Source organism: Bubalus kerabau, chromosome 10, assembly GCF_029407905.1.
Source record: "Bubalus kerabau isolate K-KA32 ecotype Philippines breed swamp buffalo chromosome 10, PCC_UOA_SB_1v2, whole genome shotgun sequence".
In the NCBI taxonomy this organism is placed as follows: domain Eukaryota; kingdom Metazoa; phylum Chordata; class Mammalia; order Artiodactyla; family Bovidae; genus Bubalus; species Bubalus kerabau.
Window position 1 is genome coordinate 54,003,517 of NC_073633.1, and position 27,891 is coordinate 54,031,407.

Sequence of the window (27,891 nt, forward strand, 5' to 3'; positions counted from 1 at the left end):
CAGAGAATGTTATGGTTTGAAGAACAGTATTTAGTAACATGACTTTTTTATATCTGAAATAAGTTGCTGTTGTTAATGTTGGCCTTCAATTCTGAAATCCAAAGAATAAGCCGAGGTTCCTTTGCCTGACACAGTAAATTGTGGTTTGTTTGCTTTCCTTTGTTTTTTTAAATCCAAGGATATACCAATGGAATGAAGGTTTGTATTTCTCTGAAAGGTCTGAGTTACAGAGAAAAAGTGAATTCTAGTAATAGAGATTAGTCTATGAAACACAAGTAAAAGGATCTGTGTATCAAAGGCATACTTCAGTTTCATAAAATTTACAGAGTAGCGTTTCAACAGGAGACCATTAGATTACTAATGGGATACTTAAAAAGGAAAAGAGCAAAATTAGAGTGTAATCTGAATATATGAATTGCTTATGTTCTTAAAGTCCTATTTGTACCGTTTTTTGTAACTTGGAATGCATTCCCCTGTAGGAACTATATTTTGCTTGCTTTGGGGGCTCCCTATCTAGCTTATGAAAATCGATGTTAAGCATAATGTAGTAACATGATTTTTTAGAAAGAGAACTGAATTAGACATCAGGTGGCCTTGGGTTTGAGTCCAGACTGGAGCACAAACTCTTTGTATGGCCTTAGGCAGGTCACTAAACCTTTCAGTGCTTTTGCACATATATAAAACGTAAATGCTGAAACCCAGTATTGGGTATAGAGTAAACGTTCAACAAATGTTTGCTGAAAGAGTGAACAAATGAGTAAGCCTATATTTTATTTCTGTGGGGAAAAAAATCCATCCAAAGGATGTCAGACTTTTACAGCTTCTATGGTATCACTGTGGAGATTGCAGACCAAGTACAAAATTGGAAACTTCTTAAGGCCTTTCATAGCCATCTATGTAGTGTCCAGGTCACGTCTGTGTGCCTAGTGGCTGGATATCTAACCCTGCTAGCTCCAGAGGCAAGGCCAAAGCTTCATGAAAACCTTAACAGGCTCCCATACAAGGAGAGGAGGCATGGCAGGGTGTGGTGGCCATTTGTATATTTGACTCAAGAACAAGCTGCATGTTTGCAAATCAAGGACTTTGTGTTTACTTCTCCCTTTGTGAAATGTGACAAAAGTATTAAAAATGTCTTGATTAGAAAATATATTAAATATATATTTTGATGGGAGAAATGCATTTAAAATAATGAGAAGGAAGAAAAGCACCTAAGAAAAATGAAATGCGTAATGTTATACCCAAAAAGAAGCAAAAAGACACAAGGTATTCTAGACTTGGAGGCAGCTCATTCTGATTTTGGGAATGGACTTTCGGTTTATTTTAATGTAACCCCTGCTTTTCTAATTATAGTCATTTGTTCTCAAACAGGCACTGGTAGAAGCAGTTTTAAATCTATTTTCTATTTCAGTAGGCATACCTTCTGAAAAACCCCTAAAATTTCAAGAGGAGCTTTTTCTTCCTTTCTTTTTCTTAAGCAATTGCTGTTTTGTGTGTGTGTGTGTGTGTGTGTGTGTGTGCGTGCATGCGCGTGCGTGTGTGTGCGTGTGTGTGTGTTTTAAGCTCCAAGGGCTGACAGCTGTTCTAGTCTTGCTTGGGGATTTTTTCACAATGTGGATTAATCAATGTTATGAACTGGGTCCGTGGGGTTTTGGGAATGTAATTGGTTTCAGATGACACTTTGCTAGTCAATCTGTGAAACAGCCGAATGTTGACACAGCTGAACAATTCCAGCTGTTTCCACTCGCCCCTTCCTCTTTCCTTGGACGCTGCATCCTCTGCCTTTATTTGCGTCTGCCCTCTCTCATTGTGACTTTGCTAAACTAATTTGTTATCCTTTCTGAAATTTGTTTTTGCTTTTCTCTTCTTTGGGATATCAGGGCTCCCCCTTTATTATAGCCTCCACCCCATTTTATTTTGCAAAACTTCTTTCTTGGCTTGCATAGTTTTTTAAGGAAATAATAGTTTTACCACTTAAGTTCCCTTTAATTTGTGGTGATCCCCTAGTTTGTTTATTTAAAGGTGCAGAGCACCAATTTAGGCTTTGCACAAGTGCTTGGATTCTGTGAATATTTGGTTTCACAGTTGCTTGATCAACCTTTATTTTTAATTACAAGAGACAATTCCATTGAATAAACAATACAAACTATTAGCTTCATTCAATGCATAGTTATGTTTGCTACCATATATCCTTCTGAAACTATGAGAAAAGATTCAGGTGTCAGTATTGCTGCTAGAAAGATGCATGATTAGAAGGAAGGAATCCAAAAAGGACCGACCCTGAATTATGTACATTATATTAACAGTTTATATACTGTCAGGGGAAATGGTTTGTAAATTGCTTTCAGTGGTTTTTCATTATCAGACTAATTTCTCTTTGTTTTTTCAAGAGTACTTGTTTCTGCATCTTAGTCAGTAGGGAAAAGGCTTTAACTGTTTGGATGCCCAATATAATTTTGTTGCTTTATAGGGTGATGGGCTGTAAATCCAGGGCTAAGTGAGCTAAACTGAAGAATTGGACTGCACAGATAGGTACATGCTTGAGTGTGGTCGTTCCCAAAAGCTAAGACTCTTGATGTGGGTGAGGTAATCTCATTTTTCCCAGAAAGGTCTGTATTGACTGAATGAATGACTCAGGCTTACAGGACAATGGGCAGCACTTACTCAGCCTTGCTTGCAGGCTTAAATGCACAGCACAATTAAATACTCGTAAGCCGGAGTCAAGGCTAAGATGTCAAAGAACCTGGAACAATTGAGCAATTGTCATGAGAATTTGGTGAATAAATGCAATTGACATAGCACATTTTTCCAGATATGTCCTCCTCCTACAATTGTTAATGAACATGCTATCAGAGGAAACAGTCTCAAGGGTGGAGATTATCTCAGAGACAGGAAACAATGGGTAGATAGACAATGTCATTTCTTTGAATGAAGATTATAAACAGTACAGGCCTCTAGACGCTGGTCCATTTGTTCGCTTTTATGTAATCTTGTGTGTAGTGAAACTTCTGGATGTAGTAGTGAAATACTGATCTGACATGAGCCATGTGTGCAGAAAAGAAGCAAAAGAGCATCTGTATAAACAAAGCACATGGAAAAGATAACTCAAATTGCACTTGGAGGTGAGCAGCCAGAATTATAGGTGATAACCCAGTAAATGGGTTTACATGTTACTGTGGACAGTTCTCTGAAGACTGACCAAATTGTGGTTATGGTCCAAAAGGCAGGCTGGGTGTAATTGTGGAGGGTGTTGGAATCAAAATCAAAAACATGTCTCTGGCCATTTATACTAGATCTGTAGCTGGACCAATATACCTTAAGAACAACCTAACGAAGCCAAGGAAGGTTTGGGAAGGGATAAAGGAGCTAAGGGATTTTAGATATTTTGCAAGAGCAAATAGATGTTTCTGATACCCTTCATCTAAGAAGTTGAGAATGGATGGGATGAAGGTTTCGAAAATGATAAAGAGGTTCAGGCACTGCTCCCAAGTTGTTTTAAATCTTGGAAATTTCTACAGTTCCACTTCTGTGCCAGGAAAGGAGATGGACAGATGGTGTTTTAGTTTTTCTTGCTACCTGAGGGTGAGGTGACGTGCAGAAGTCTCAGTTTCGGTGGTGATGGTTGCTCAGCCACTTACATGGTCTCCCCGGAGCTACTCAAAATGAGTCTTAGAGTGCTTTTTGCAGAGGCATCACTCATGTCGAGAATCTGGGGAGGCTGTGAAAATGGCACATCACTGGGCTCCACAGTAGACCTGAAGAATTAGTGTGGAGGGAGAGGGTCTGCATTTTTACCAAGCTCCCTAGGTGAATCTTACATACTCCAAAATTTAAAAACCATAAAGTTTGCACTAGGATTTTAGGCTAAGCGGGAAGTACCAGGTTATAGTACAGGTATAATGGGATATATCTCCCCAGTTTAATATAAAGCCAATAAGAACGGGCCATGTAAATGTGCCCTTTGTATTGCCAGGTATTACAAAAATAAAGAGCTGTTCAAATATTTGGTGCTAAGAAGGTGCAGACTCAAATTACCTGGACAGCATTCCTAGGTGGAAACTGTGGCTCCAAGGAATGAGAGTTGTTTTTCTTTGTGATTTGATGTGCCTTAGTGCCTTTCCTTTCGGAATGTGATTGCATAATTGTACACAGGCACTCCCTCCCTTGAGGCAGAGGGCTAATTACATAACACAGCCAATAGGCCCCATCACACTGTCCTCTAATTATGGTTTATGAAATGCACTGAGTTGACCCTTGCCATCACAGCTGCCCTGAAGGTTGACTCCAGGATGTTATGGCTGGAAGGGGTTTGAGGCATTATCCTGCAGTAACTCTACCAAAGCTTATTCTGAAGCGAGTGGAAGGCCCAATACAGAAAGGTAGTTCAGGACCAGGACTAGAAGTTGACTTTCCCAGTGTTTTCCATAGTTTAACATCTAGGCCAACATGTTCTTACTTTATTTCGCAATTTTGTTGTTGTTTTGTTGTTGTTTAGGCACTAAATTGTGTCCAACTCTTTTGCCATCCCATGGACTGTGGCCCACCAGGCTCCTCTGTCCATGGGATTTCCCAGGCAAGAATACTGCAGTGGGTTGCCATTTCGTTCTCCAGGGGATTTTCACAGACCAGGGATCGAACCTACGTCTTCTGAATTGGCAGATGTATTCTTTACCACTGAGCAACCAAAGAAGCTGCTGCTGCTCAGTCGCTTCAGTCGTGTCTGATTCTGTGCGACCCCATAGACGGCAGCCCACCAGGCTCTGCCGTCCCTGGGATTCTCCAGGCAAGAACACTGGAGTGGGCTGCCGTTGCCTTCTCCATTGTGAACATGAAAAGTGAAAGTGAAGTCGCTCAGTCGCGTCCAACTTGTAGCGACCCCATGGACTGCAGCCTACCAGGCTCCTCCATCCATGGGATTTTCTAGGCAAGAGTACTGGAGTGGCTTGCCATTGCCTTCTCCGAACCAAAGAAGCAATACTGGCTTATTTTTTTTACTGTTCTCATAGGAAACTCAGTTTGGAATCACCTAGGATTCTTAAGTTGAAAAGGTATCATTTAATGTTCCTACTCTTTTATACTCATCATAGTTAATATTTATTGATCGCATGCCATGTGCCAGACAGTGCATTAAACACTTGACATACATTAACCGTCTCAGCCTCTCAACAGGCTTGTGAGGGTGAAGATCCCCATTTTAAAGATGAGTCTTTTGAAACATTGAAGATTTTCCAAGGACATACAACTAGTAAATAGGAGATCAAAGATTTCAATTAGGCCAATCTGATTCCAGGTTATTCTTTTATTTTACCAAACTATTAGTTGACTATGTTGATGTTCAAAAATTCTCTTTTGTACAAATACAAGGCCAGGAAACATTATCTGAATTACTCTTTACATTTAGATAATACAGTATAAAGTGTGCTCAACATTTACACCAGGTTCTGAATGATACACTTTTGCATTATCAGGTTACATTGATAGAGTGTAAATACTCTATAGTGTTGTCTCATGGGGCTGTGGCTGTCTTCTCCCTGCCTCCTTCCATGCCCATCTTTCTTAAAAAGCTTCCTTTTGTGAAATGAGATAACCCATGATGAAGGGAAGCTCTTTTTCTGTGGAAGTTGAATTTTTATTTAGGGACAATCGCAGCTCCACACATGAAGGCACTGGACACTATGCTCGTTGGTCTCTAAGGGGAGCTTTGTTGTCGGCAGCGCCATTGAATGCTGTGTCATGATTGCTGGGCTTTGCGTGGCTACCCTGGTGCTCACAGATGTGTCCCGCAGGCCAGCAAGCACACCGGTGAACGCGTCTGATCTGAGTGCCCACTCTTGACCTTTTTACATTACGGTCTGTTTGTGGATCTTTGTCTTGGGTGAGATACCCAAGCTTTGTAAATTCTGTTGCTTTCAGACGATTGTGATAAATTAGAAGAGTCCAGTATGGAAGGAGAGCTCACCTGAAGTGGGATACCTTGTTTTACTTGATCACAGGCTTTTTGAAGGGAGCGTGTCCTCGGACCTTGGTAGTAAGCGTAGAAACACTCACCCTCAAGGATGGAGAGTATTTCCCTGTAGACACAGAACTCCTGTCCCTGCCCTACATATGAGGGAGATGCCACTGCCATCGCTCCAGGTAGCAATGCCATGGGGCCACCAAATGCACAAATACACACGTGAAATGCACCTACTGCCTGCAAATGCCCGAAGGCTGCTCATCGAAGAAGCAGTGGTCACAAACGTGCAGAGCCTTTATCCAGGCTGTTCCCTCTGCCTAAAGTACCCTCTTGGATCTTCTCTACTGGGTTTACTCCTTTTTTCAACATTCTGCTCCAGGTCTCCTCCTCTGAGACCTCTTCCCTGCCTCCATCCCAGCCAGCACAGCCCCTCCTGACTGCTCTCTGCTGACCTTGTAAGCTTTTGCAGGATGCTGGTTTAGAGTAGTTCATATTCTTAAACAGACCTGATTTTCAGGACCCCCAGAGGCCTCTCCAGGGGAACACCAGTCCAGAGAAATGCCCCTTTCCAGCCAAGGGAGCAGAAGTAATGACTTTTCTTTCTTTCACTGGTATCTGGGCCACAAGGTTGGGTATAGAGATGGGGATCATCAGCATGACTGGCTGGAAGCCACTGCATGGCTCTCCTGAGGCTTTATCACCCAAACCTCACACCTTTTCTCAGAAAGTAAAAGGGGTGCTTATTCTGATTTGTAAATTCCGCATGAGGTGAATCAACTGTGCAGCGCTGTCAGGAAGCAGGAAGTCCCTAAGAACAGGAGGCCTTAGGGAAATAGAACTGGATCTTGAGGAGAGGATTGAGAAAGACACAAGAAGTGGGAAGCATGGCCCAAGGTTTGGCCAAACACAACAGCAGCAGTGTTGTGTGGGCAAGTGACTTTGTCCCTGTTGTTGCCATGGCGTTACCCTGGTGCCATGTCAGGATTTAGGAACTAAGACCTAGTAAAGAGGGGACAGTGCCCTTGGTGCAGGGTGCTGGCTTCACTTCTAGTATTTCTATTTAACTCATTAACATTTATTTATTTGGTGTTGGGCTTCCCTTATGGCTCAGTTGGTAAAGAATCTGCCTGTAGTGCAGGAGACCTGGGTTCGATTCCTGGGTCAGGAAGATCCCCTGGAGAAGGAAATGGCAACTCACTCCAGTATTCTTGCCTGGATAATCCCATGGACAGAGGAGCCTGGTGGACTACAGTCCATGGAGTGACAAGAGTCAGACACGACTTAGCGACTAAACCACCACCGCCACCACCATTTATTGAGTACCAAGGTGCTGATGCACTGATGCATAATGCCTTACTCTTTGCAGTCCCTTTCTGCCTAGCAGCTAAAGCAGTAGCTTAAATTTCCTTTAAACTCTTGAAATTTAGAGAAAGGCTATGTAAATTTGAATTATTTTCAATATAAGTAGGATGAATAAATCATAAAGGGCTTATGCATAGGAAGGAACCTTAGTCAGAGAATGACACCTTAGAGTGAGAAATGAGACAAGAAGGCTGTGTAACAGGTGCCAATCACACCCAATAACATCAACCACTCCGCCTATCCTCACACACGAGAGATACGCCTGCTACCCGCACCTTGACTTCACTTCTTGCCTTGTCCTTCAATGCCAAATTCTGGGTTGGAGGCAGAAAATAGCACCTCGTTCCTCATAAAGACTTCGGGGATACCTGCCTTTAGATTCAGGCTGGATATTTAAATCATCTAGGATGCTGGATTTTAGCCATTTTGCTTGTTTTAATAAAAAGAATTTAGGTGATATGACCACTGATGCATCCTGTTTCTCCCACAGGCTGCTGGGATGGAAAAGTGGAAACTCCAGAGACAGAGTCCCCGCTTTCCCTGAGCAGCTGAGCAGTCTGACCAAGGGAGGTGATGGCTCCCAACTGGGGATGGGATTTCCTCATTTCCTCCCCTCCCGTGGGTCCCAGGGTCTCCACACTGCCTCCTGTCCTGAGGTGTAGGGGAAGGCCCTTGTCAAGTGCCGGCTGTTAAGGTGGGTTGTCATGGCAACCACTTGGGACAGGGCCAGGGAGAAGGGGCTCCTACAGTGCATTGACGTAGACAGAGCACCATGGGGAGGGGAAGTGGGCCAGGAGAACAGTGAGACAGGGGTGTGGATGCCAGAGGACCAGCATGATTATCACGTGCTCACTTGATACAGCATGATGCCGGCTATGGTGGGGGGAGAGCCTGGGAAAGGTGAAATTTGCCTCTTCCTGCAAGGAATTAGTTTACAGTCTCTTCACTCACCACGTAGTAATGGGGTACCTCTCTGGAGCTATACTCTGCAATAGGTGATTCGGATTAATCAGATAATAATACAGACATCTGCCTCCTTCTGCCTCCATGGAACTAATCATTGGGTGGCACTTATCAGAAGGGCCTTGTTGTTTTTTTTCAAATGCAGAAGGGTTTTTGATCCATCTTTTATATTTTATGGACTGGTTTATTGAATGTAACCAAATCCCCTTCTCTTGATTAGAGTTATTGGCTGCTCAAACGAGAGCTTTGTGTCTACTTTAATTTTTCTCTTTGATACCATCTGTCCTTGGCTCAGCTTTTCGACTGATCCCTATTAAGTTAAGTGAAAATCGCTCAGTCGTGTCTGACTCTTTGAGACCCTGTGGACTATACAGTCCATGGAATTCTCCAGGCCAGATTACTGGAGTGGGTAGCCTTTCCCTTCTCTAGGGGATCTTCCTAACTTAGGGATCGAACCCAGGTCTCCCGCATTGCAGGTGGATTCTTTAGCAGCTGAGCCACAAGGGAAGCCCTATTAGGGGACAGGTAAAGAAAATTGCGATGAAGAATCTTGTATTATATGCCATAGGTAGTAGGTGGAGAAGGCAATGGCACCCCACTCCAGTATTCTTGCTTGGAGAATCCCAGGGATGGGGGGAGCCTGGTGGGCAGCCGTCTATGGGGTTGCACAGAATCGGACATGACTGAAGCAACGCAGCAGCAGCAGCAGCAGCATAGGTAGTAGGAAATCCTGAGCTCTGATTTTCCTATGAAGGAAAGGTTTCTGTTGATAGAAATCAGAATAACATATCTCAAAGCAGATATTGAATGGAGTAAGGAAGGTAACTGCAAACTTCCGTTCCTCCAGACACAAACATGCAATTGCTCATACAATGGTCTTATAGTAAATAGGCACATTTGAATAACTCTTTGGTGGGTTTCTGTGGTAGCTCAGTGGTAAAGAATTCGCCTGCCTATGCAGGAGTCATAGGTTCAGTTTCTGATCTGGGAAGATTCCACATGCTGAGGAAAAACTAAGCCTGTGAACCACAACTACTGAGCCTGTGCTCTAGAGCCCGGGAGCCACAACTACTGAGCCCACACGCTGCCCTCGAGCCTGTGCTCTGCAACAGGAGAAGCCACCACAATGAGAAGCCCACACACGACTAGAGAATAGCCCCCTGCTTGCTGCAGCTAGAGAAAAGCCTGCACGGCAATGAAGGCCCACCACAGCCAAAAATAAATAAATTAATTAATAAAAATGAATAACTCTTTGGTAGGCAGGGAATCAGAAAGTGAACTAGCCTTCAAAGCCATGAGAAATAGGATTTATAGCTGAGTAAGCATCACTCTGAGGTATGCGGTGAACATCTTCTGAGGTCCAGTGGTTCAGGTGGCCTGCATTTTAAGTGTTTCCTTCCACAAGCATGAATCTTGGTGGTTCTGAGTTCCTTAAAACAACTAGATTATCTTTCTCTTCCTGCTGCCAAGATGCAGGCACCCTTGAGGTTCAGTTACTGGCTTTTTCATCTCCTCTGTGTTCTTCCAGGAAAGGGGTGTGTCCTGATAGCCAGAATATTCATCTGCACCTTAGAAAACAAAGGATGCCCCTGATAGACATTAGGAAGGAAGATGCAGGAGTAACTGGATATTTCTAGTCAGGAGAAGGCCCATAGTTATGAAAGAAGTCAGAGACAGCCTCTCTATCCCCAGTGTCACCATTAGTCATGACTATGGAAATGCTTCGTCACTACAAACTCACCTGATTTTTGACAACTTCATCATTCTCCAAAACAGAGTCTCCTGTACTTGCTAGTATTTTTTGAACATCTGAACTCTTTTGTGTCAGATATCGTGCTTCCAAAACTTGGAACAGATGAAGGCAAGTAAGATGCAGGCTTTGTCCTTGTCTAGATTATTGTCTAATGGACAACACTGACTAATGACAATGCGAGGTGTTTTATCTGGTTAAAATACAAAGTGATAGACCTGGCAGCCAGGACCCAGTGACCATGAACTCTGTGTTTCGATGCTGTCATTATCCTTCCGGTCTCCTCGGCGTAATCACCCAGTTACCCACAATTTTGTCCTCTCTCCCCAGTCTCACCCTTTGATATTCTATTCATCTGCAACCTTCCCGACTTTCCTAAAATCACCCACCTGGCTCTCTTCTGCCACTGCCTGAAACAGGGCCTTTCTCCCACTTACCTACATCACGCTCCTTGTTTCCTGCCCATGGACCAACTCCCTTCACATCCATCCCAGACCTGGCAGCAAGAGTAATGTGCCTTCAGACATGTCCTTCCTCCTGAACTTGAGTCTCCTGCACATTTAGCCATTCAGCAAACAGTTAAGAGGTGCTAAGAAACCCTGGAAGCTCCCTGTGGCTTTGGGGATGAACTCTGAACCTTAGCCCAACCTCCTGTCTGGTCGCACCGTGCCTGTCTGACCTTCATCTCCCCTCTCTAAACACGGACCCTCCAGGCAATGCTTTCTCCTTCCTCATACCTTGTCCTCTCCTCTGTTCTTGCTGTTTCCTACCAGGGCGCCAGATCCATGCCCCCACTCCCCCCCGCCACAGCCTACCCACCGCCCCAGCCATGGTCCAGTTGAAGTTCTCCTCCGTGAGGCCTCCCTGACTGCTCTAGCCATAAGGGGGCAGAACTGAAAATCAGAAAACCCACTATCCAGTCAGGAGCAAACCACACTCATGGAAGAAATGCCCATGAAACCCTTAGTACCTAAATCTGTGACTGAATCTCTCCTTAAACTTTGTTCAGAACTAATCAAGCATCCTTCAAGTTTCCCTATCCATGGTGGTCTATTTTAACTAGTGTTTTGGTTCGATCCATGAATGAAAAGAGAAATTCTCAGAACTGTAGAGTCCCAAATGTCTATTATTAGCCTAATGACTGCTCTGTCAGTGATGGATCCTGAAGGTGACCTTGTACAAAGATCAATGTCTTGTGTGTGGTTTCTTCTCCTGTGTTTCTGGTATTAAGGAAAGTGACAGGGGAGAGAAACTGGAGGTTTCCACCCGTGTGTGACTCATTGTGGCCCTTAGACGCTAACTATGGGGATGCGAGAACATGGGCATCTTAGAGATGAGCATAATTATTTGTTCTTTCATTATTATATGACAGTGTTATGAGCTGATTCCAGATTTCATGTGCTTTCAGTTTTAAAATGCTCCTTGACATCTGAAGAAATGCTGAAGGCACTTGCCTTCCCAACAGAAAATACTAAACACAATCATTCTGAAAACTGCCAGCAGAAAGATTAAGGTGGAGTGTGTAGGGGTTTGAAGTCACGTGTCCATGTATTTCTGCATTTGGGGGCTTGGCAGTCAGAAATAATGTTCTTTGTCTTTCATCCTGTCTTTCCCTTTTTTACCTAAATGTTAAAAAACCAGGCATAATGAAGTGCATAAGATTGAAGTAGAAGTGGGTTGAAATACCTTCCTTTTGTGTGGAGGATCCGGCGAACTTGCTTAGGCTTCCTTCCTCTCTGCTTCGCGCCTGTCGAGACTAAGGAGACGTGGCAGCCAGAGATACCCTTGGGTGTTCAGGGAGATGGTTGGAGGCAGGAGCCTTTGATGTGCTCACCTACCAAAAATGTCACATCACCACTGCTTCTGTTGTTTCACATTCAATGTGAAAGATTTCACTAAAAGGTTAATTTCCAGTCTTGTCAAGTATAGATTATTAAAGGCATTGTTGCTTTTTTGTGACATACCTGGAAAAGTCAGGGGGCACAAGGGAAGGCAGATGGAAAGGTGGAGCAGAACAAGTGGTGTCAGAAGCCCTCTGGATGCCCACGTCAGGGGACCTTTATCTCCACACAGCAGAAGTAGTGATTGATGGCTCTCTTGCAGAAGGAAACTGGAGGGGTGACTGCCTTTCTTCATGGTTGTTGTTTGTTGTTCAATCACTAAGTCCCGTCCAACTCTTTGCAGTCCCATGGACTGCAGCACTCTGGTCTTCCCAGTCCTTCACTATCTCCTGGAGTTCATTCAAACTCATGTCCATTGAAGCGGTGATGTCATCCGACCATCTCATCCTCTGTCGCCCCCTTCTCCTCCTGCCCTTAATCTTTCCCAGCTTCAGGGTCTTTTCCAATGAGTCAGCTCTTTGCATCAGGTGACCAAAATATTGGAGCTTCAGCATCAGTCCTTTCAATGAGTATTCAGGATTCGTTTCCTTTTGGATTGACTGGTTTGATTGCCTTACTGTCCAAGAGACTCTCAAAAGTCTTCTGCTGCTGCTAAGTCACTTCAGTCGTGTCTGACTCTGTGCGACCCCATAGATGGCAGCCCACCAGGCTCCCCTGTCCCTGGGATTCTCCAGGCAAGAATACTGGAGTGGGTTGCCATTTCTTTCTCCAATGCACGAAAGTGAGAAGTGAAAGTGAAGTCGCTCAGTTGTGTCCGACTCTTAGCGACCCCATGGACTGCAGCCCACCAGGCTCCTCCATCCATGGGATTTTCCAGACAAGAGTACTGGAGTGGGGTGCCATTGCCTTCTCTGAAAGTCTTCTCCAGCACCACAGTTCAAAAGCATTGATTCTTTGGCATTCAACCTTCTTTATGGTCCAACTCTCACATCTGTAAATGACTACTGGAAAAACCATAGCTTGACTAGACAGACCTTTGCTGGAAAAGTGATGTCTCTGCTTTTTAATACACTGTCTAGGTTCATCATAGATTTAGGCCTAATCTCTTATAGGACTGGTTTTGGTAACTGTTTGTCATTCTTTGTCTTTACTCTGGGGGACAGATTGCCCATATTTAAAAAAAAAAAAAATTTTTTATGTTTCTATTTGTTTTGATTTCTAGGACCATGTTTAAATGACAAAAACACCAGATTGAAAGACGGTCCATCTGGTATCTTTGGCTTTCAGAAAAGCCAGTCTGAATCACATCATAGTTGATCCAATGGCTGGAAAACACATATTTACTCAAAATATGGTTAATTCAATGTCTCTGAGTAATCCTAGATTTTGTTGTCTTGGATGGATCAGGCTTTAATTTCTCCCCTTCTTGTCTCCAGTTTGAAAGTCATTGTGAATGATGAAAGGAACATGGGATTCAGAGAGACTCAGATAGAAGTTCTGGCTTTTCTATGTGAGAGCTTTTGCTCTTGGGCAAGACACTTCGTCTCTCTGAACCTTGTTTTCTTCATTTGATACAAGGTTATTGATACCTACTATAGGATTTAGGCTAAATCAGAAAACTCGTATAAAAGTGTCTAATGTAGGAGCCAGCAAGTTAGTAGATTACTGTCCAAAACTGGCCTCCATTATCTTGATTAGTTCTTTTATTTTTCTGTTTTCCTTCTTAGTATTTTTCTTTTCCTTTACTTTTTTCCCAAAGATAGTAGTAGTACATGAATCTTTTAATACAATTAAGTTGGTAACATTAATTGAATATTTGTTGTTATAAACAGTCTGATTTTCTGAGACCTTGTATTTGAAGTACACTTTTTAATAATAGTGCAATTACCTTGAACTTGAAGTTTGGAGTTAGGGCTTCCATAAAGGAATACTCCCTTTCAAGAGGTATTTACTTTACTAGATACAGAAGGGAGGAAGCATGCCCTGATGTTAATTATTTAAAGCCGCTTTTTCTAAAAAACATTTCCCAAACCCAAATGATTCTATCTGTTGCCTATAGACATTAGCAGTGCTGTTCTACACTGTCATTGACATGGTTCTAAAAATACAGGAGGGGACATTTTGATGGGTGGTAATATTTCAGGATGATCAAACTTTTCTGCCTGTGTACTTTATTTAAATTTTGTTTTTAAACACCAGCTAGAATCTTTGAGGCAGCCTTTTTCTTTCTGAATTTATTTTTTTATGGTGGACCTAATAATGGCCTAGCAGATGACCTGAATATCTGAAAACACCTGAAGAAACTGAAACACCTGCACAAATTGCCAGGGATGAGGTAGGGGAGTAAGTAGACAAAAACACGTTCTTTGGGAAATGAAGCGATTTTCTGCTGAATAGCATTAGGTGCTCTATAAACAGAAGCTGCAAAATAAATATTAATCCTCACAGTGGCCCTGGCCACTCAGGGAAGCCATGCTTGCTTCAGGAACTGCTCTCAGGAACGATGAAGGAAAATCTGAATGAAAACCAACCCAGAAAACATACTAAAACCCACCATATTAAACTTTACTACAGAAAGGGTAAATTCAGGTTTCCAATATTTAATTTTTTTTTGCTTTTTTTAAATTAATTTTTATTGGATTACAGTTGCTTTTACAATTTTGTGTTAGTTTCTGCTATACAGCAAAATGAATCAGCTGTCTGTATACATATATCCACTCTTTTTTGACTTTCGATTTTTTAAAAAGAGAACTGGGAAGGAGCAGAGAAAGCTTAGGATGATCAGGGTGGCATAGCCAACTGAATGAACTCAGACAAAGTACAAGACCATGAAGACTGTGTCTTTTGTGTGTATGTGTGTGTTTTCAAAATTGAAGTATAGTTGATTTCTCAAAGAGCTGGACACAACTGAAGTAACTTAGCACAATGCACATAGTTGACTTACAGTGCTTCACATATACAGCAAAGTTTTTCAGTTGTATATAACAATCTGAAAAAAAATTTATGTATTTTCAGATTTTTTTCCATTTTAGGTTATTACAAGATATGGACCATATAGTTCCCTGTGCTAAGGACCACAACTTATATGGAAGAAAGTTCATGGGAAAGTCAATCATTACTTTAACAGTACAGCCCAGAGACTTTGGCCTTTTTCATAAACAGTGCATTGTTTGATGGTATCATTTTCCCATACTTCAAGTTTCTCAAAAATAGAGTATTTAAAATAATTACTGATAAATATATTAACACTCAGTGGAGGGATTTTATTGGAACACTGAGTATTGATTGCAGCCTAATTCAGAAGGGCAGCTGTTTGTTTCTTTGTTTTTAAGACTGGATTGAACTTGTTACAGTGTCGCTTTTGTTTTGTTTCAGTTTTTTGGCCATGAAGCATGTGGGATCTTAGCTTCCTGATGGGGTATGGAATCCATACCCTCTGCATTGGAAGGCAAAGTCTTTACCACTAGACCACTAGGGAAGTCCCAGGGCAGCTGTTTCTTAGTCTTGGTGGGATGAGAAAGACAAGGTCTGGGGGTTCTCATCGTGATCCTGGGCCCCTAGCCTTGTCCACATTGCCCTTCATTTCCCTGTCTGTGAGGAGATGCTAGATATCGTTTGAGGAATTTCAGAAATAGAATATGTCTGTGCCAGGTGATGAAGGTAGACTCTTATGCATCTAAGGGAGGATAGTTGTTTAGAAAGCAGAAATTCTTTTCAATTGTTTTCAGGGACTCCAAGAGACAACCTACTCCAGTATTCTTGTTTGGAAAATTCCATGGACAGAGGAGCCTGGTAGGCTGCAGTCCATAGGGTCGCAAAGAGTCGTGCACAACTGAGCACACACGTGTGCACACACAAGGAGACAGCATAGCTGGTGGCTGTTTTTTGCTTCCTGTGTTGCTCTTTCTATTCCTCACCTGATGATAATACATGTCCTCTTGTCTTCAGGGGAAACTATATACATGTAAAAGCAACAATTAACTATGAAGATGCTAAGTCCATCCTAAACCTTGCCATTTGTGCATCACCATCCCTTTTGCTTTTTTTGCCTTCATGCTCAACCCAAGTGGGTTTGCTTGCAACAAAACTGCAGATTTCCAAGTCACACCTACCACCCAGCAGCTTTGGGATAAAAATGTCATGTAGTCTATTTTACTTTGAAAGGATTCCTTTTAAAGAAATAATTTTGCAGGAAACAGAACAACTCAAGTAGTCTGTTCCCTACTCTCCCTTTTCTATAATTTTGAAATTTTTTGTAGAAGGAAATCTTCCCCAAGGATGCAGTAGGTATATTATGCTTTGGGAGTGTTGAGGGCACAAATGGGATTTAAGCATGCTCCAATGTCGAGCAGACTGAGGAGTGCCTTGAAGGAGCACATTTGTCTGAACACATGCCTGACTCTTATTCTACTTGTTTTCTGGCTACAAAAATAACCATCAGCTGTGTTGTCTCCCCATAGCCCTTCCAGAAGGGAGAAGCAAGAATTTTGTTTCCGAGAGCCATTCTCAAAGGCGGTACATCCAGCTTTGTTGAAGGGGCTCTTCCCCAGACACAAACTTCAGAGCCAACTGTGATGGGAGATCCAGGACAGCCGTCCATGGGTCTGTCCATGTGTAACTGCTCAGAGTCTGCGTGGTGGCTGTCATGAAGCTGTGTTCCCAGCGATGATGCCTCTCCCTGAGCTTTCTCTGAAGCAGAGGGGTCACCTGTGCACAGGGAATCTGTGTCCTTTTTGTCAGCGTGAGTCGGTAGGCCACCGTCGAGTCTTAGGGGGAAAGGGGGCAAAAGCCAGATTTTTGTGTCCAAAAAAGAATGTTTTCACAGCTGACAGCTGTATGCAGAGAGTAACAGTCCACTTCGATGAGCGTTTTAAAAATATGAGGATTAGAGATTATTGGCTTTGGATGAAAACCAAGTGATCGAGTAGTTCCAATTGCATGTCTCTTCCTGACCACACAGGTAGGATGATTCCAAGGACAAAAGCAGGGGTGATAGACCTGGTTGAAACCTTTGATCATATAAAGGAAATGAGTGAGCATGAACATGAGATTTATTTTTCTTTAGGATGTTTTATTTATACCATGCTACCATTTATTCCCCAAAAGACACTTAAGAAGGAGAATTAGGCAAAAAGACGTCCCTTCTGGAATCGTGTACCAGGTTCACAAGTGGGTAAGTGGGATACAAACTGGACATTTTCGTGCCAGGCACAGCATGACCAGCACACATGGCATGCTGCCTGGAGCTTTCATCTCCCTTCCCTGTTGAGCTGTATGTTCATCTTTTGTGCTTTTGTGTTGATGAACTGTATAGAGACCATCAGGAATGTCCCAGAGTAGAAACAATCAGAAGGAGAATCAGCTACCCTGTCTCAAAACACACGCTTAGAGTGTCTGGGATGGTTCCCACAGAATTGATGATGATGTGTAGAAATGGGCTGTCTTTGATCTAGTGAAGCAAATCCATTTTCAGGAACTGCAATCTGATAAATGTCATTCATCCTCCATTTCTCTCCTGGACTGATATTTTCCTTCCTGATGGAAAACACACAGTCATAGCTTATTATCTCAGCATCATATGATACTAGAACCACTATTTGAAAGCTGTGTTAGTGCTACTGCTTCAGTTCACTGTATTTTGCAGGATGAAAAACATGCATGAAGCTTGGCCATTCAGATTCTAGCTGTGTGGTAGACTTCTTACAAGGAATCTGAAATGAAAGGGAGAGAAAAAGTATGATTTGGCCAGAGTTTCTCCTAAACCTTAGTGAGGCTCAAGAGATCTTCCCCTCTGCCACTAGGTTTGGTGGAGGACTGGTCTCATTTTATGAAAACACTGATACTTCTCTGCGTGCGTAAGCTACATCCACATGGAACTAATAGCCAGGACCTCTGACGCTTGCCAGTCTGGAACGGTGGACAAATCCTCACCACCGACCCTGTGTCTTTTCTGTTTCTGACTGCATTAACATAGACGATAGCATTTTTATGTAGTTTAGAAAGCAAATGCTGTATACAGAAGACTTTGAGGCTGTACAATCAGGAAAACAGGATATTGCAGCCAAATTCATATACAGGAGAAGATGTATCATCCTTCTCTGTTGAAGAGCAGGATGGGAGTGTGTATGTGTGTGTTGTCAATTCCTTGGTAATTTGTGCTGCAAAACTGGGCTTCTCCCTGTTAGCAAGAAGTCAATCATATCCTCTGAGCTTTGCGGGGAATGGCTAATGCAGCCACAAGGAATGTTTCAAAGTCAAGATGAGGCTTCGGACTCCTTTGCATGTGGAAGCGTTGGCCAGAAATAGCAAATGCCAGCCCTCCCAGAAGCCTTCCCAGCTCTCTTCGGGATAAGAACAGTACATGCAAGCATCACTAGGTGGCATAACTGCCCTGGTGTATTATTCTCGTGGAGCCTAGCTTGTAACTGCGGCGGGATGCTTTGATGCTATACCTGACAGGATACCTATCCAGAGGCACCAATACAATTCATTCGGGTCAAGCAGAAGATTCCGTTAGCAGCGGATCACTGGATTGACTCCAAGTCAAAGAGAAGCTATGGTTTAGGAATCCTGAGTGTAAACCTCTGCACACCACCGTTCATCCTGCTCAGGCTGCTGCTGAAACACAGTTGCTGCGATAGCTTAGGCTTTCAAGTTCATGATCAATATGCCCCACAAGACTGTGTCTCTGCTTCCTCCTTACCAGCTCATACCTGACCCCCACACATACAATATGTATACATTCGTACATATATCCTCCACCTTGAAGTGATCAGGGAGATTTTAGGAAAAACTACATATATACATACACACGTATACTCATGTGGGCTTCCCTGGTGACTCAGACAGTAAAGAGTCCACCTGCAGTGCAAGAGACACAGGTTCAATCCCAGAGTTGGGAAGATCCCCTGGAGAAGGGAGTGGCAACCCACTCCAGTGTTCTTGCCTGGGAAATCCCGTGTACAGAGGAGCCTGGTGGGCTACAGTCCATGGGGTTGCAAAGAGTCGGACACAACTGAGCGACTAACACTTTCATTTCACATGTGTGCATGCAGGTGTGTTTACGTATGGTAATGAGCATTATGACATTAAAAGACTCAAATCAGTATACAACAAACCCATTTGATTTGACCACTAACCCATTTCCCTGAACCACACTTTTTACCATCCTTATAGTTGGGGTCAGAAAACCACCACCACCCATGGGACAAACCTGGCCACTGCCTATTAAGTTGTACTGGAACAGAGCCAGCCTTATGGTTTTGTTCATTGTCAGTGGCTACTTTCACGGAACAGCAGAGCTGAGCACTGACACAGGCACACATGATTCATAAAGCCTAAAATATTTTCTCTCTGGTCCTTGACTGAAAGCATAGCTAACTCCTGCCCTCTAAACAGTTTGGGAAACCCACTTCATTCCTAGGATCAATATTTCTAACAAATTTCTCAAGTCAACGTTGAGACACTTCCCATGGCTAGTAAAATTTAATAGTAAATAACCTCCTTGTTGACAATGAAAGCATTTTGTCAATAACATGGGAAGGCGCTAGGCCATTGTATATGGTCTCTGTCTTTAAGGAGCTCACACACTAGGTTGGAGGGCATATATATGAGAAAGAGCACAAGGCACAGACCAGTGGGTGCCAGTGGGTGTTCTCAACAGTACAGGGAGGCAACCTGGCAGAGTAGAGAGAATGCAGGCAGGTGAATCAGGGAAATGATCACGGCATTTAAGCCAAAAGGTTGGAGTTTAGTTTGAGCTGTAACACTTTAGCCTATGATAACAATAAAACCTACTTTTTATCAAGCACTTACTATGTGCCAGGAACTCTCCCAACTGTTTGACATTGTTTGAATTTCCTTTAATATTTACCACAGTGGTATAGTGAGGTTATCCCAGGTTATCATTGAGGAAACAAGGTTTCAGGTTAACTAGCTTATGAAAATGGCACCCCACTCCAGTGCTCTTGCCTGGAAAATCCCATGGATGGAGGAGCCTGGTAGGCTCTAGTCCATGGGGTTGCTAAGAGTCGGACATGCCTGAGTGACTTTCCTTTTGTTTTTCACTTTCACGCATTGAAGAAGGAAATGGCAACCCACTCCAGTGTTCTTGCCTGGAGAATCCGAGGGACAGGGAGCCTGGTGGGCTGCCGTCTATGGGGTCGCACAGAGTCGGACACGACTGAAGTGACTTAGCAGCAGCAGCAGCAGCTTATGAAAACAAAGCATATCCCTAGGAAGTGATGAACAAGAACCAAATCAGGAATGTGTGACAAGTGACCACTCTGTTAGAGTGGTTCCCCCATACGGATATTACTTAACCTCAGCACTTCCCTGAGGTGGCAAGTTGTCCCAACACACCTTGCTCACAGACATGCTGCAGCATTTCATGTGCTTAAAGCTCTGACACTCTGCTCTGAACAACCACGAACACTCTGCGCCTGAACAACCATGGCGCCTCAGGTGGTAGGAAGGTTACTGAGCAGTTAATGCAGATGGACTGCCTCTGAGTTGGGTATTAAAGGATAAAGAAGGAAGGGAGGAATGAGGTATTTAGGGTGGATAGAAAGTGATGGTGCCATGTGACCAACTTTGAAGGCACTAGGAAGGTTGGGGGAAAAAACAATACGTATTAGAAGTATTAAGCTACATACACACAGTATATACATATATACACTGATTTGAGCCTCTTAAACTTCACAACACCTAATACCATGTTAAGAGCTCTGAGAAGTCCTGCAGTTAAACACTATTCACCTTGTTAACCTCCAGATTCCCTTCTTCTGTGAGCACAGAATGCCTTTTTCATAGGATGTCACTTAATTAACCTCTTACCTACCAGTATGTCCTGCATGACCAGTTGGAAATGCTGGATTTCTTGGTGTTGACTCACTACAGTCAAACCCACTGTATCTTTTATTGGTAGAGTATTTGCCTTCACAGAAGTGTTACTTTCACTGGAGGCCATGGACCTGTATGATGACTGATTTCTACAGTTCTGTATTTGTCCACCAAAAGAAGTTAGCATCTCATCCAAGATGGGCCAGATGCACTAAATCCGAATGGGAGGATGCTGGAACAGGGGATATGTCTGTTCACTCCCTGTGTTGAGCTCCAGCATTAAGTGGGAGTTCTTAGAAGCTGTGTGGTTTAATACATCTGTCTCCTTGGCTGCTATGCCAGCTTTTCATGACAGTGCTCTTCATCATCTGAAACATGTAATTGCTTTTGACGACAAGAGAATTGTGGCAAGAGAACTCTCCACAGTCTCCAAAAACACCGCGTTGCCAGTGTTTCAGGTCCGGTCAACTTCAGCAGATGTGATGTTAGGATGTGGTGTTTCAGACCCAAAGGAGTATGCAGGGGGCCACCTCGGAGTGGCTGCCTCCATGGGCGTCTTCTTTCCAAGTAAGGATTTGTAAATGCAGATTGATCCACCATACAAAAACATAATGGAGACCGGAAGGGGAAGTTGATGTGAAGAAAGGGGTTCAAAGGTGATTCTGTGTTTTGCAGCAGATGACCCTTGGCTGCACCTGCGGCCAGAAGCGGGTCTTGTCTCCCATTAAGCTTCAGGATACGGTGTGTGCTCTGAGTCTTAAGTAGAAGAAACTGTAAATAGTAAGGCCAAAACCCAACTCTCACCACCAGCCACTATTTAAAACCTCCGTTAGGCCTCCCACACAGATGAGAAAAATTGTTTGAGGGGACTGTATGGGTTTTGCTGGAATTGACGTCAAAATATCCTTGTGTCCTGAGCTGATGAAATTTCTAAAACTGTGCATGCCAGCAGATTGTCTCTGTTGAGGAGAATAACCAGAAACAGGCAGGCTGCTCAGCCCTGATGCTCACTGGGCTTTGGCGCAAAGGCCACTACGAGGTCTGGGGTGTGGGCAAGAGGGGAGCAGCTCCCCCAAAGAAAGGGATCTCATCCTCCTCTCCATGTGACCCTTCACAGAAGGCGGAGACCCGGTGTCAGAAGACGTCTCTGCATTCCTCTGTTCCCGGGTCTGGCTGAGCCAGTGACCTCCCTGGAGGCCTGGCTGATGGGAAGGAGGAAACCAGGATTAAATCTTCAGCTCTCATTTGCTAGGGGAACATGTACACTCAGATCAATGGAACTGGGTGACTTCGGAGCAAGTTCTCACAGTCTTATGGATGAGAACAAGCTGAACAGACCTGCATATGATTTAACCAGTGATACCATCATAATCTGACTTTAAAGTGCTCTTGGTGCTATTCATTTTTTAATGCAGTTTACAAGGAAGACTTCATGAAGGATGCTGATTTAAAATGCACTATGTCAGATGAAGCTCAGCTCCATTTTGAACACATAGATCGCACATTCTATTTGGATGCTGGTATCCCCTTTTAGGCCAGTGCTCATTTCCAAAGCCATGTCTAAATCTCTGATTACATAAACACACGCATCACTTCCACTGCTTGGAGAATTTTAAAGTCCTTCATTTTGTTACCATGAGAATAAGCATTTGGTTAAGATGGTCCATCCTGGCAAATGGGTCTGCAAGAAATCTCGAATTAATGATTCTGTTCTCTTTTTATGGTTGGGGAAACCACAGCAAAATGTTGTGGCCAACTTTACTTTTCTTTCCAAGTCCATTCAGGATATGAACAGTTATGGGGCAACAATGGAGTAGGATATTTTGTGTACTATCAGACATCCAAAAAAGGAAAAATTTAACACTGTCATTCTTGGCAAGGAGCAATGCAGTGAAAGGAAAGCGATGCCTGTGAATTTTTCACTGGATTTTTCCTTGACCAATTTGAACACCCTCATTCTGATTTATTTCTCAAGGAGACAGAAACACTCCACGAAGTTCCAGTTGCCCTTTGGAGAAGGTGGTATTCTGGGGCGGGGGAGGGGGGGGTGTATATGTATGTGTGCTCAGACATGTCCTTCCTTTGCAATCCTATGGACTGTAGCCCACCAGGCTGCTCTGTCCATGGAATTTTCCAGGCAAGAATGCTGGAGTGAGTCACCTAAACTGAGCCCATCTGACTGCCCTAGCACTCTCATCAGACCCAGATACCGTTTGAAGTAAAAGATGCTCTCAAAGAAGAGAGGTCCTTGAGCTTGAAAATGCCAACTCCACCTTGATAAGATGTGCTGTCTGGCAAGAAGCTGGCTCTGAATGCCCCAGAGGGTCTTTGTTTTTCATCAGAGCAGCCTCGAAGTCAGAGGAACCCAGAGGCGTTCACACTGATGAGGCCATTCCTCCCTTCCCTGCTCGGAGTTCACGGATCCTGTTGGAGTCCTTGCTAGGAGCAATTCTGGCTCCTTTTCTCCAGTGCCGATACTGGAGTGTGGTGCATAATACTGCACCCAGGCCAAGTAGGATTGGTTGGTTTTCTTAAAAAGATATTGAAACATGAAACACAATTGGCAAAGGAGCCCTTCTACTTGGTGTTGGGAGGTGGGGAACACCTTCCATTCACCATGAACACCTCGGCAGCACCTCTCTGGCTTCCTCTGGCTCTGGCAGGCTGAACTCCAAGCTGCCCTAGTGTGGTGGCAGGCAAGTTGGCTATGATGTCCGTCTGTGTGCCCAAGTCCACCTTGCCCCTGACACGAGGCTTATCTCTAATAGAAACCTACAGGCTGTATCCCACCACTTGCCCTGGGGAGCCCATCCCCTAGGACAATTGTCAGGGCTGAGAAAGAGCAGATGATGCTTTACAGGAAAGGAGGGGAGGAAAGGTGAGACTGTAGGCGTGCCAGTCCTGTTTGTGTGCCCTCTGGCCACACATGGACTGCTGTTCCTCCTCTTGCTCACTAACAGGGAGATTTTTTAAAAGACACTGCTTTATATTGCCCCACCCCCATTTTCTCTGTCTCTCCCCACCATCTATTTGCAGCTTCTGATGGCATTTTCAGGACCTCATTTTTTTTCCTCTCTCAAGGTCTCTTTTTCTTCATCTTATGCCTTGTTCCCTGATTTCTTAGCCTCCGCTATTTTTTCTGTCTACCCACCACCTGCCCCAAACCTCTGTTTTTCTGGCCTGAGGGTGGCTGGGTGGGGAGTTGCGGATGTCTGGGAGTGAATGCCAGGAGACAGAGACAATAGTTGTGACTTTTGTTCTCCGCAGGCCATGACGTCCCTTTTCCTGAGCATTTGCTTCTGATTTAGAAAAATCAGCTTTACGAGTGTATGTTTTTATAGCTAACGTGATCAGACATTCCAGTTGTGTCGAGGATTTTAGGTCTAGAAAAGGAATGAAGTGCAGAGTTGGGATGCAGAGCAATCCTTTGTCAGTTCTCTGGTTGGCCAAACACGGTCGTGCGCCCTGTGCTGCGGGGCCTGCCTTGCCCTGTCCTCCTACTCTGCTCCACCTCCCCTGTCTAAAGCCTCTCCTCTGTGCTTCCCCTTGGATGCTCTGGGTACCTTGAGAAGCCCGGAGAAGCAACCTGCACAGTTTGGTTCCTTTACGTCCTCCTCTTCTGATCTCTGCTTTCTTGCTTCTGTGAAGTTATTGAGAGCTGGCCCTTAGCTTCTCAGTACTGTGATTATCATTTACCTAGGAGGTCTATTTACAGTCTTGATGCCAAACCATAGAGTCTGGTGAGAGATCCAGGATCCTGAATTTCTGACCAGCTCCTAGGACCTAGGGATGTAGAGACCACAGTTTTTCTTAAGGCCTGATACTATGCGCCTGCTTAAAAAAAAAGGTGATTAATCTGACAAGGGTATCAATGTTAAAGAGCTAAAGAGAAAGCCAGGAGAGGACCTTCCCTTCTCCCCCAAGTGTTCTCTGTGCAGCTACTTCCTAGAGATAGCTCATTTCCTTATTTAACAAATATTTCCCAAGTGCCTACTGAGTTCCAAGCAATATTCTAGGCCCTAGGGCACTGCTTCTCAAACTCTAAACTTCATGCAAATTACCTGGGGAATCTTGTTAAAATGCAGATTCTGATTCAGTAGGTCAGTTGTTGTTGTTCTGTTGCTCAATCGTGTCTGACTCTTTGCGACCCCATGGACTTGCAGCACGCCAGGCTTCCCTGTCTTTCACCCAGAGCTTGTTCAAACTCATGTCCATTGAGTTGGTGATGTCATCCAACCATCTAGTCCTCTGTCATCACATGGATCACAGCCTTGTCTTAACTCATGAGCCATGCCGTGTAGGGCCATCCAAGATGAATGGGTCATGGTGGAGAGTTCTGGCAAAACGTGGTCCACTGGAGAAGGGAAAGGCAAACCACTTCAGCATTCTTGCCTGGAGAACCCCATGGAGTATGAAAAGGCAGTAGGTCAAGAGGTGGGACCGAACATTCTTTGTTTCTAACAAGCTCCCAGTGGATGATGGTGTTTCTGTTCCATGGAGCACATCACAGCTGATAAGGGTCTAGACCAGTGCTTTTCATGGGAAACATAGCCTGAGCTACAAATATTAGCCACAGGTTGTTGTTTCGTAGCTAAGTTGTGTCCAACTCTTCACCCCGTGAAGTGTAGCCTGCCAGGCTCCTGTGTCCATGGGATTTCCCAGGCAAGAATACTGGAGGAGGTTGCCATTCCCTTTTCCAGAGGATCTTCCTGACTCAGGGATCAAACCCATGTCCTGCCTTGCGAGTGAATTCTTTACTGCTGAGCCCCCAGGGAGGCCTGATTAGCCATAGAGGCAACTTTAAATGTTTTCATGGCCATGTTAAAAAAAAAAAAAAAGTGAAGTGGATTTTGAAGGACTATGTTGCTTAACCCAGTGTGTTCAAAATACTGTCATTTCAGCAAGTAATCAACATAAACGTTGTTGAGAGACACACTTGAAGTCTTCAAACGCAGGTGTGGGTTTTGCACATCTTGAGCACATTTCAGGTGGGAGTAGCCACATTCCAAGTACTCAAGTTCACGTGCAGCATTTGGCTCTTGTGCGACCCAGGGCAGGTCCAGGCACTACCCTCATCACTGGGGAGCGCAACACAGTGACTCAGAAACGCAGACGGTGCCACCATTGGGCCAGAACTCCAATTCCAGGACTATGTGATCTCCTTTCATGAGGAGCAGCCTCAGTGATACGAATCGTAGACCAGCTCGTTTCCCATCCCCATGTGAATAAGTGAAATAGAAATCCCAGTGCACAAGTCCATGGTCCTCCTATCAGAAAATGCTCACTGTTCGTGGGTGGATGGGGTTTCCTTCCCTCTTACTTGGTAAGCCCATCCTGCTCCATTAAAATGGACTCTCCTCAAACCGCTGCTGAGTTAAGGGGACAGGAGAAGCCGGGGCCACATTCTGACTCTGTCCAGGTTTGTGTCTGATGTCCAGTTTTTTTTAATTTATTATTTTTTATTTTATTTATTTGGGTGTGTTGGGTCTTAGTTGCAGCACATGGGATCTTCGTTGCATTGGGCAGGATCTTTCACTGCGGTGCATGGAGTCTCTAGTTGTGATAAATAGGCTCAGTAGTTGTGGCTCGTGGGCTTAGTTGCTCTCTGGCATGTGGAGTCTTAGTTCCCTGACTAGGGACCAAACCTGTGTACCCTGCATTGCAAAGCAGATTCTTAACCGCTGGACCACCAGGGAAGTCCCTGCTGTCCAATTTTTTGAACACAGCTTTACTCTGGGTACCATACCTTGTGCACCATTGTAGGTTGTCTTGACACCCTGGCCAGTGTGGTAAAAACGTGAGCTGAGAGCACAATGCACGGTGCTTATGAGTCCCCGCTCCGCCTCCTGGTTCCACCAGTCAGAGCAAAGGGACCAGGTTGGAGGACGTTTAAACAGAATCTTTACCTTGCTCACCTGCTCTCTTTTCTATTCCGCATCCCCCATGCTCTGCTTCTATAGTGTTTTGAAGGGACTTTATCCTTGGTGACAATGCCCTGGGATGTGGCCAGTATGGCTGCTCTGGGAGACACCTGTGTTATAGGCGCAAACCTAGAACATGATGCATTTCCCAGGTTAGGTCGAGTTTTCTCAGGCCCTGTGCCTGGTGCTTGACTTTAAATGCTTCTATTTAATTAAAATAAATTATGAAATCAGGTTTCAGGGCTGGTGCAATGATAGCAATTAACGTTTATATAGCACTTTTTGATTTACGTAAATTTTTAGCCTTCTCTCATTTTTACAAAGTTTGTGACAGGTAAGTGTATACCTTGATTATGTGTGTTAAGTCACTTCAGTCGGGTCCGACTCTTTGTGACCCTATGGACTGTAAGCCACCAGCTCCTCTGTCCATGGGATTCTCTAGGCAAGAATACTCGAATGGGTTGCCATTTCCTTCTCCAATACCTTGATTATAGTCGTAAATAGCATGAAAGAGAAGAAAGGTCTATGTAACCTTGCTCTTGCTTAGTTCTATGTTTTCCTGCTCATTATGCACACCAACTGCTTGGTTCTTTCTTGCATTGTTTAGAAAGGGAGAATCTGGGTGTCTTCACAGGTGTTTTCATTTTTAAAATGGCCCATGAGAAAATTGAAAACGACACATCAGAATTCATTCAGGCAGGCAAAAATGAGGTAGTAGAGGGCTTGGCTGATAACTTCCACAGAGGCAGGCTTGGGAGGGATGGCGTGAAGGGTGAAGAGCTGGTGGGAGGGCTTCTAAAGAGCAGCCTCAGGTTCGTGTGCCGGCACCCTCCGCTACTGAGTTATCACGGCGTCTGCTCAGCCAGCTAAGTACAAATTAATCTCTTGTGGCTGACCAATTACGCACAGCCTTTTGTGAGCAAACAAGTTAAAAGAAACGCATTAGGTAAAGCAAGGGCTAGCAGCTCTTGGAGTGAGAGAATGGGGGGCCTGCAGCGTCAGAAGGCATTTGATTCCACAGTTGTCATCCAGCTAAGCTTATCAGAAGGTCTGAAATTGACTATATCACATCGCGTGTGTGGACACATATTCATTACTTGGGTAAACACACACTCTTGTGCACCTGGGACGGTGCCAGGTTACATCTGTAGTCCTTGGATAATTATTAATAGCACGCCCTTTCAGTCTCAGATGAGTCTTGGATTGGACAATGAATTATACGGTTCCTTTAAATTACAAGCACATAGGATGTCTCTATGT

General features: G+C 44.0%; 1 protein-coding gene and 1 long non-coding RNA gene across 11 annotated transcripts in view; both read left to right on the forward strand.

Annotated features, from left to right (window-relative positions):
• Positions 1-27,891, forward strand: part of RORA (RAR related orphan receptor A) — an 816,521-nt gene that overhangs the window by 167,460 nt on the left and 621,170 nt on the right. The window lies entirely within an intron of this gene.
• The window catches only part of LOC129621373 (uncharacterized), a 31,821-nt gene continuing 11,949 nt past the window's right edge, over positions 8,020-27,891 (forward strand). Inside the window, exon 1 of one of the 4 annotated variants that reach the window (XR_008699261.1) lies at positions 8,020-27,679. This is a non-coding gene — a long non-coding RNA (uncharacterized LOC129621373). The remainder of the gene's footprint in view (positions 27,680-27,891) is intronic. The other 3 variants (XR_008699260.1, XR_008699262.1, XR_008699263.1) reach the window with 3 other exon arrangements.